The 10,307-nt window shown below is 46.6% G+C and overlaps 1 long non-coding RNA gene across 1 annotated transcript; it reads left to right on the forward strand.

The window, feature by feature from the left end:
• Positions 1–383: 383 nt before the first annotated feature.
• LOC115080918 lies at positions 384–9,524 on the forward strand. Its single transcript, XR_003853703.1, has 4 exons — positions 384–445; positions 8,546–8,633; positions 8,775–8,834; positions 9,045–9,524. It is a non-coding gene; the product is annotated as an uncharacterized LOC115080918 (long non-coding RNA).
• Positions 9,525–10,307: the final 783 nt, after the last annotated feature.

Raw genomic sequence — 10,307 nt, forward strand, 5'->3', positions numbered from 1 at the left:
TTTTTTGTTTTGTTTTGTTTTTTTGGGTTTTTTGGGGTTTTTTTTGGAGATGGCAGCCCTCCATCCTTCTGCTCCGTGAAGGTGGAACACAAACCACTGGCCACTGGCATCCCACTCCGTGAATGCCTCTGTGGCTACTGCCGCTCCGTGCAGTGTTTTGCTGCCTGAAGGTGGAACACGAACTACTGGCCACTGGCATCCCGCTCCATGAATGCCTCTGGCTACTGCCGCTCCGTGCAGTGTTTTACCGCCTCCTCTATATTTACGCCCACGCCCCTTTGAAGTCTTTCACAGTTTTAGACTTCACCACTTCCTCTGGAAGGGCATTCCAGGCATCCACCACCCTTTCCGTGAAGAAATACTTCCTGACATTGGTTCTTGGTCTTCCTCCCTGGAGCCTCAGCTCGTGACCTGTGGTTCTGCTGATTTTTTTCCGACGGAAAAGGTTTGTCATTGTCTTTGGATCATTAAAGTTTTTCAAGTATCTGAAAGTCTGAATCATATCACCCCTGCTCCTCCTTTCCTCCAGGGTGTACATATTTAGATTCTTCAGTCTCTCCTCGTATGTCATCCGATGAAGATCCTCCACCTTCTTGGTCGCCCTTCTCTGTACCGCTTCCATCTTGTCTTTGTCTCTTTGTAGATACGGTCTCCAGAACTGAACACAGTACTCCAGGTGAGGCCTCACCAAGGACCTGTACAAGGGAATAATCACTTCCCTTTTCTTACTCGATATTGCTCTCTCTATGCAGCCCAGCATTCTTCTGGCTTTTGCTATCGCCTTGTCGCATTGTTTCGCAGACCAGATCATTAGACACCATCACCCCAAGGTCTCTCTCCTGCTCCGTGCACATCAGCCTTTCCCCCCCCCCATCGAATACAGTTCATTTGGACTCCCCATATGCATGACTTTGCACTTCTTGGCATTGAATCTCAGCTGCCATATCTTCGACCACTCTTCCAGTTTCCTTAAATCCCGTCTCATTCTCTCCACTCCTTCCGGCGTGTCCACTCTGTTGCAGATCTTAGTGTCATCCGCAAAAAGACAAACCTTACCTTCTATCCCGTCCGCAATGTCGCTCACAAAGATATTGAACAGGACCGGTCCCAAAACCGATCCTTGCGGTACACCACTTAAAACCGCTCTCTCTTCAGAGAAAGTTCCGTTTACCATCACACATTGTCTTCTGTCCGTCAACCAATTTGCAATCCAGGTCACCACCTCGGCACTCACTCCTAAGCTTCTCGTTTTATTCACCAGTCTCCTGTGCGGAACCGTATCAAAAGCTTTGCTGAAATCCAAGTAGATGACATCGAGCGCTCTTCTTCGATCCAATTCCTTGGTTACCCAGTCAAAAAAGTCAATCAGATTTGTCTGACAGGATCTTCCCCTGGTGAATCCATGTTGCCTCTGGTCCATCAATTCTCCTCACTGTAGATAGTTCACTATTCTCTCTTTCAGCAGTGACTCCATTACTTTTCCCACCACCGAAGTGAGGCTAACTGGTCTGTAGTTGCCAGCCTCCTCCCTGTTCCCACTCTTGTGAAGCGGGACCACCACCGCTCTTCTTCAATCTCTTGGTACCACTCCTGTTTCTAGGGATCTATTGAACAGGTCACACAGCGGACCCGCCAGAACATCTCTGAGCTCCTTCAGTATCCTTGGATGAATCCCATCAGGCCCCATGGCTTTGTCCACTTTCAGATTCTTTAGCTCTTCCCATACATTTTCTACTGTAAAAGGATTTTCATCTATTCCACTTCCATCCAGTTTCTTGTTGTGTAGAGGTGGTCCTTCTCCAGGGTCTTCTTTAGTGAACACAGAGCTGAAGTATTCATTTAATATTTCTGCCATTTCTTCGTCTCTCTCCACACATTGATCATTACCACCTTTCAATTTCACTATACCACTTTGGACTTTTCTCTTTTCGCTGATGTATCTGAAAAATGTTTTGTCATCATTTTTTATCTCCTTGGCAATCCTCTCTTCTGCTTGACTTTTTGCCAACTTGATTAATTTCTTTGTCTCCCTCAGTTGAAACAAATATTCTTCTTTGTGCTCCTCCCTTTGGGATCTTTTATATTTCTTGAATGCTGTTCTTTTAGCTTTAATTTTGTCAGCCACCTCCTTTGAGAACCAGATAGGTTTCAATTTTCTTTTGCTTTTCTTTACATTTCTAACATATAGAGCAGTTGCCTTGGTGATTGCTCCTTTTAGATTGGTCCACTGCTGGTCCACTGCTGATCCACATCTCTCTCGTTCTCCCATCCTTTTAGTTCTTCCTCCAGGTACTTCCCCATTTCCTCAAAGTCTGTGTTTTTGAACTGTAAAACTCGGGTCTTTGTGGTTCCTTTCCATATTCTTTTAGTGATATTAAACCATACCGTTTGATGATCACTGATGCTGAGGTAGGCACCCACCTGGACATCAGAAACATTATCTGCATTAGTGAGCACTAAGTCGAGTATAGTTCCTTCTCTCGTGGGTTCCAATACCATTTGTTTGAACAAAGATACTTGCATGGCATCCACTATCGCTCTACTATTTTTAGTTTCTGCAGATGGGATTTTCCAGTCTACATCTGGCATATTAAAGTCACCAACGATCACCACTTCTCCCTTCTTACCTATCTTATGGATGTCTTCATCCAGATCTCTGTCCAGCTCTTCCTTTTGGTTTGGAGGCCTGTAAACCACTCCAATATAAATGGACGCTCCGTCATCTTTTTTTAGGTCGACCCATAGAGCTTCTTCCTTACCCCAACTTCCTTGCAGCTCAGATGCTTGGATGTTGTTTCTGACATAAAGAGCCACACCTCCCCCTTTTCTATCCTCTCTGTCCTTCCTTAACAAGTTATAGCCTGGTATTGTTGTATCCCATTCATGAGATTCTGTGAACCATGTTTTTGTGATAGCAACAATGTCCAATTCTGCCTCAGTCATTAGGGCCTGCAGATCTGGGATTTTATTTCCCAAACTATGAGCATTTGTGGTCATAGCCTTCCAGGTACTCTCTTTAAGGTTATTGCTTTTCCTGGACTCCTTATGAGACTTTAGTTGAGATTTGTTATTCACTTCACTCTTTCCTTTTGCAGTTGTGCCCCTGTTGACAGAGTTATCCATCTCAATTAGATTTTTCTTTGGGTTATGGATCTTGAAATTCTGCATGCATTGTATTTTTTTTCTCTTTTCTGGTAACACTTCAATGTTTTTCTCAAGAACTTCTTCAGTTTTTAATATAGAGAAGGCTTTTTGTTCTCTTTGCATTTGGTACATTGTGTGTCTCCTCATCACAGGTCTAATTCTACCAGAGCCCACTGTAATCCTGAATTTTAAAGAATTTCTTAATGACCTGTTTTGAGTGGGGGGGTATACCTGTTGGCTGCCCATCTGTCAAGAATGGGTGACTGTGGGTCCTACCTGAGCCTAATGAATCTCTTTTTCTTGACTCCTGGTTTTTCTGTGATATTGGGGAATTATTTTCTGAGTAATGCAATGTGGGTGTAATACTTGTAATTGAAGCTAATTGAGCTTTAACCTCAGTCAGCTCCTTTTTCAAGGAAGAGAGTTGTGCACAAATTGGGCAAGCTCTAAGTTTCCAGATGCTTTCCCTCAGAATACAGGCTCCACAGGCTCTTGCATGTGGAGCGCCCCTCCAGCGCCAAGGATTCCCCCCCCCCCCCCCCCCGGCTCTACTCCTGCCATCTGTGCATTCATACCAGACCTAGGGGATGGGGTGACATCGACATTGATGTTATGAACACGGTATGGCCCCCTCCCAACTGCAATGACACTCTTATTCCCCCGTACTGCATGGTCTCTTCCCTTGCCATACCCATCCTATCCCCCATGTATAAACCTATAACAATTTAAAAATTTGCAATTATGCTATGTTGTAATATTGTCAACTTTGATTACTTAACCCTTTTCTTACATATTCAACGATGGATGTGACATTAAAGGATACGTAGGTAAATTGCAAAAAAATAACTTTTATTGAACATTTTAAGATTGGTTGACGGAACAATAAGTTGAGGCTAGTTCTTGAATTGCGCCTATCAATTCCGCCATAGTTTCTCTAATTGCATTAGCTTGAGCGGCCATCCCAGCATTGACGTCGGATCTCAGCAACCGCACTTCCTGGAGGAGTTGTTCATTATGTCGATCCTGATGCGAGGTTATTCCACTCAAAAATTGCTCACTCAGGCCATCATTGCCAAACAGTGACAGTTTTAGGTCCTGCGCCACTGACACCGTTTCCAGTATCGGTGGAGCGTCAGCCAGTAGCTGGGATGGTTGTGAATCAAGAAATGTTTGCAGAGGTGCAGAATCCTGGTGGTCCAGGGGAACCGATGCTTCTGGTACTTGGCTGAGAGAAGACACATCAAACAGGTTCAGTGTTACCATGTCTTCTGTTGACATGTGTTGGCTGGGGGAGTCTGCGCTCGACATCGGGAAGATGAAATCATCAGGGGTGGGGATGGATTCCTCGCTGGTAACATCGCCATCGTCCACTGTATCTGTGGATAAAAATATAGAAAGAGGTTGCAGTCATTCTATAAGCTGGGAAGAGTGCATCAGAATTTATAGCAGTACCGTTGTCATACTCGCAACATTTGGCTCATTGAATCATGTCTTAACCGTACCCCCAATTTTCAATGCGTGGAACAAAACTAAATACAAAATATCAATATATAAATATATGGATATATGTATGTATGCGTGTGTGTGTGTGTATATATATATATATATATATATATATATATATATATATATATGTTATTGAACAAGAATTCTTATAACATGAAAAGCACAGAGAGACGTGACATATTAGCAAAATTTTATCAGATAGTATTACCATAAGTATGTGACGGTAGGGCAATCAATCTCGCACATCTCAAAATTACTGTTGGAAAAAAGTGAAAACCAGGGAAAGAGAGTGATCACACATCAGTCGTCTCCTCGTGACCCATAAAGTTAACATGCAACGCTAACAAGATTTATGTACATGCATACCTCCACATGCTGCCGAGTCAGCGCTGTACTGCATCTGCACGCCCACTACGACCTCCAACCTGACAGTTCGGAGAACCAGCTCCTCCACAGGTGTGAGCACGATGTTACATGATGGCCCTCCACCGGTCCTCTTTGCAGAGGTGTCGATTTTAGTGGCCTTCTCTTTGACCTCTTTTCTGGTGTTGCGCCACCGGTGCTGCACCTATTTAACATCCCTGGGTGTGACAGAAAGGGAGCTCACATCCTGAGCGATCTTTTCCCAAATCCTTTTCTTGCTGGACCACGAAACCTTTGACTGGAAAAGAACTTTATATTTCTCGCAGACGGCACGGCACAATACCTCCTTCTCTTCATCCGTAAAGCGAGCATTACAGGTTCGCTTTCTGGATGGCTGGCTCGCACTTGTGCCTTCCTGTTGTTCCAGCTCTACGTCATGCTCCTCAACCTGTGCAATTATGCGCTTTCCTGGCATATTTATACCTGAACGATAAAAAAAGAGCCCGTGATTAATGAACGGGAAGACAGCATAACGGAAATTAATCAGTACTAATAAAATATACTAGAAAATATTGAGGCCCATGTATGGCATCCAGCAACAGCCAGAAGTGCCTTCCAGTACTGGTTGCCGGGCTCCGGACTCCACCTCTACCCGTGCAATGCAATGTTTTCCGGGCATCATTGTCTGAATCGGAGAAAATAACAAGGCGAAAAGGGGTTAATGACTGTGATGAACATTTACCAAATGACAGCAAAGGTACAGGGTACAATGGAGAGCATACAGCCAAGCGTCTAAACCTAAACATCAAAAACAGAATAAATGCAAAGAAGAGGGTAACATATACAGGTAAGAGTGAAAACAACAAACATCAAAAACAGAATATCCGCTAAGAAGAGGGGCACGTATACAGCAAACACTCACTGTGAAAATCATAAAGAAACAAATAATAACGGGAAAGAAGAGGTGAACATATATTGCAAACAGGAAAATGAAAAACACACCTGCCACCATGGATAGCGAGGCCGTGGAGGGTAGCGAGAAAAAGGCAGGAACGTCTATGTTCGCCGGCCATGTTATCTTCCAACGTCCATGGCCAGCGGCAGAACCTAAGGGACGCTAATTCTAGGCTTCATCCATGAGCACCCAAGCCTAAGCGCATAGAAAAGTAGCATAGGCACATGGAGCAACCAAGGGATGCCTAATTCTAGGCTTGAGCATACGCCGGAAAGAAAGAAGCATGCATTGCTATGCCTACCTGCTGAAAGCCTTGCCAATGTCCCGATAGATATCCGATGGAACAGTTGTACATGGTGTGTCCTAGTCCAAAATGAATTCGAAAGGCACTTTTCCATTCCGAGAAGCGACCTATATACACGTTCATGGTAGAATTATGACGCTGTGCTGACTTCACCAATTGGAAACTTCAGTTCCAAAAAGGCGGGAAAAATGACGGGAACGTCCATGTTCAGCCTTGAATGCCTGAAAAGTTCCGCTGTAGGAACGTGGCGGAACCAAAGGGACGCGTGATTCTAGGCTTCAGCCTTGAGCGCCTGAAAAGTTTGTAGCGGTAGGAACATGGAGGAACCAAAGGGACGCCTAATTCTAGGCTTCAGCCTTGAGCGCCTGAAAAGTTTGTAGCGGTAGGAACATGGCGGAACCAAAGGGACGCCTAATTCTAGGCTTCAGCCTTGTGCGCCTGAAAAGTTCCACTGTAGGAACATGGCGGAACCAAAGGGACGCCTAATTCTAGGCTTCAGCCTTGAGCGCCTGAAAAATTTGTAGCGGTAGGAACATGGCGGAACCAAAGGGACGCCTAATTCTAGGCTTCAGCCTTGAACGCCTGAAAAATTTGTAGCGGTAGGAACATGGCGGAACCAAAGGGATGCCTAATTCTAGGCTTCAGCCTTGAGCGCCTGAAAAATTTGTAGCGGTAGGAACATGGCGGAACCAAAGGGACGCCTAATTCTAGGCTTCAGCCTTGTGCGCCTGAAAAGTTCCGCTGTAGGAACATGGCGGAACCAAAGGGACGCCTCAACGGATGCTGGGAGCAGGTGCCAGGATGCTAGAACGTGCAACGCCACGCCCGGACGGCCATTTTGTTAATGATATTCAAGATGCCCAGAGGCGGATGCCCAATTTTAGCACCGGGGATGTGAGGTTGCTAGCATCCCTAATTGTTGGAGATGAGCGTCACCTGTACTTCAGCCCTGGGCGCCCATGAGACCAGGACAGGGCCGACGAGGCCTGGAGGGCACTCAGGGCACAATTCAACGCCCAGGCTTCCTACCCGAGGGAGGTAAGTTCATAGGCCTCTGTTTCTTGTTATCTTCTAACACGCATGAAAAAAAACAAGTAAAATCTACCTTATAAATGGGCCATGACCGACGGCCCGCAAATGCGCAGTAGAGCACAGCTCTACTGCGCATGTGCGGGCAAGGACGTCGGTCTTAGCCAGCGTAAAAAAAAAACAAAACATGGTGGTGTTGGGTGGCAGCGGCAGCGGCGATGGCGGCGTCGGGTGGCAGCGGCGGCGATGGCGGTGGCAGCGGGTGGCAGCGGTGGTGGCGGCGGCGGGCGGCAGCGAACGACGACGAGGAGCAGCGGCGGCCAGTAGTGAGGGAGGGAGGGACTGAGTGAGAGGGAGGGAGGGACTGAGTGAGAGGGAGGGACTGAGTGGGAGGGAGGGATTGAGTGAGAGGGGGAGGGAGGGACTGAGGGAGGGACTGAGTGAGAGGGAGGGAGGGATTGAGGGGGAGGGACTGAGGGAGGGACTGAGTGGGAGGGAGGGACTGAGTGAGAGAGAGGGAGGGGGAGGGACTGAGTGAGGGACTGAGTGAGGGAGGGGGTGGGGAAGAGTGAGGGGAGAGGGAGAATGAGGGAGAGGTGAGAGACAGGGATGTGAGTAAGTGGAAGGGTAAGAAGTTGTGGAGCAGAGAAAAAGGGAGTGGAGGAGGGCTGAGGGAGAGGGGATGGGATTGAGACAGGGTGGGGAGTGACTGAGGGAAGGGGAGAGAGGTGGGAGTGACTGAGGGAAGGGGAGGGAGGTGAGAGTGAGGGGAAGGAGGCAGTGGGAGACAGAGAGTGAGTAAGACTGAGGGGTGGGAAGGGGGTAAGTGACTGAGGGCAAGGGGGAATGAGGGAGAAAAAGTGTAGGAGGGTGCTGTTTTCGAAAATGGACCGAAAACAAAAATGTAATGTAGCCCGTTGTGACGGGCTTAACGGCTTGTAACATATATTTGGGGGTTTGTTTTGTATTGCTGTGTGTGACAATAGGAAAACTGACACTTGACTTGTTTAAACCAGGGAAATTACATTTATTTGGGTGGTTGTTTTGTATTGCTGTGCGTGACAATAGGACAACTGGTACTTGACTTGTTTGAAGTATTTGGGTGGTTTGTATTGTGATGGGAATGACAAAAGGAAAACAGATACTTCACTTGTTAGACTTGTTTGTTTTGAATTTATTTTTGCCTCAAAAGCAAAACGTTTTAGTTCAACTTCTGTTTCCTATTTCTATTGTATTACCACCAGGTTGAGGCATTGAAGAAGCAGGCACGAAGGATCCAGAGGGAGGAGCCAGAATATCTGAGGGCCCTGCGGGCCCACCAAAGAGCGGAAGGTATGTGCAGTTAGCAAATGTCATGGTTGACCTGCAAGTGATATGGTCTTGTTAAGAAATGCCCTGAAGAAATTAAACATTTGTACCATTCTTGATCTTTGCATGTACAATTGTGAAAATTTTACTAATTTTTGTTTTCAGAGAGCAGCACGGATGACAGCTCCAGTGGGGAGAAATATGCTCCTCCGGAACAATGCCACGGTGAGCCTTTTATACCATTGGCATGCTTAAAGTATGTGGATGTTTAATGCTATTTGGCACGCCTATGAAATGTGCATTTGTAAATGTCATACTCTCTGTAATGGTAGAGGTTATGTTCCTGTTTAAAATGTTGCTAAGTTCTCCCTCCTACACTGTTGTGGATGTTTTCATGTGCGACAGCGGTAACGCTTTAATTTTTTCTCTTTTCAGACACATCGACAGAGATAGAGGATGAAGCGGCAATTGAGCCCCCCCCCCCCCCCCCCAATTATTTTTCCGCCCCAACTCTCTCCTGCCCCACCTGCCATGGGAGATGAGGAGGACATCGTCGTTGACGTTGTCGGCCCTGGCTCTCCTGGGCTGCCCAGGGTGGGTCATCAGCCGGAGGGCAGCATAGCATCCGGGGAAGGGCCCTCAAACCTCGAGGGGTGCCTGAACGCTATGCTGCTCCTCCTGGCGCAGATTACCCACGGCCTGGTGACCCGGGAGGGAATGGCAGTGCAGGCAGTGATGATCCTGCACAATCTGCGCCTTGGCCAGCATAATTGAGCTCCTGCGAACAATCGCAGGAGCTCAGTCCCTGCTGGTCATGGCACGGGCTCCTGCAGGATGGGCACCGCCTGAGGACCGTCAATGACTATGCTCCTCCTCCTCCCCCATGGCATGGTCCCTCCACTTTTTCACCACACCCCCCCCCCCCCCCCCTTTTCAAAATATATACATATTTAAAAAGTTATTTTTTTGTAAATAGTTTGATTTTAAAAATATATTTTTGTTACTTCAAAAAGTTGGTTGGCGTTTCCTTTCCACAACTGATTGCATGTCACTTTTGTGGTGATACTGTGGCCATAATCAAGAACAGAATGACTGCCAAGGATGAGGAGAACATGCAGAGCATACAGGCGGAAAAGAAAGGGAAAATCTACCTGAAGAGAAGCACATGGAATACAAAGGGAAAATCAAACCACCAGAAGAGGAGAACATAGAATACAAGAGAAAATCTACAAAACAGAAGAGGATCATAGAAACATAGAAACATAGAAATGATGGCAGAAGAAGACCAAATGGCCCATCCAGGCTGCCCAGCAAGCTTCACACATTTTTTCTCTCATACTTATCTGTTTCTCTTAGCTCTTGGTTCTATTTCCCTTCCACCCCCACCTTTAATGTAGAGAGCAGTGATGGAGCTGCATCCAAGTGAAATATCTAGCTTGATTAGTTAGGGGTAGTAGCCGCCGCAATAAGCAAGCTACACCCATGCTTATTTGTTTTACCCAGACTATGTTATACAGCCCTTATCGGTTGTTTTTCTTCTCCCCTGCCGTTGAAGCAGGGAGCTATGCTGGATATGCGTGAAGTATCAGTCTTCTCCCATGCTGTTGAAGCAGAGAGCCATGCTGGATATGCATCGAAAGTGAAGTATCAGGCACATTTGGTTTGGGGTAGTAACCGCCGTAACAAGCCAGCTACTCC

Source organism: Rhinatrema bivittatum, chromosome 1 (assembly GCF_901001135.1).
Source record: "Rhinatrema bivittatum chromosome 1, aRhiBiv1.1, whole genome shotgun sequence".
Lineage (NCBI taxonomy): Eukaryota > Metazoa > Chordata > Amphibia > Gymnophiona > Rhinatrematidae > Rhinatrema > Rhinatrema bivittatum.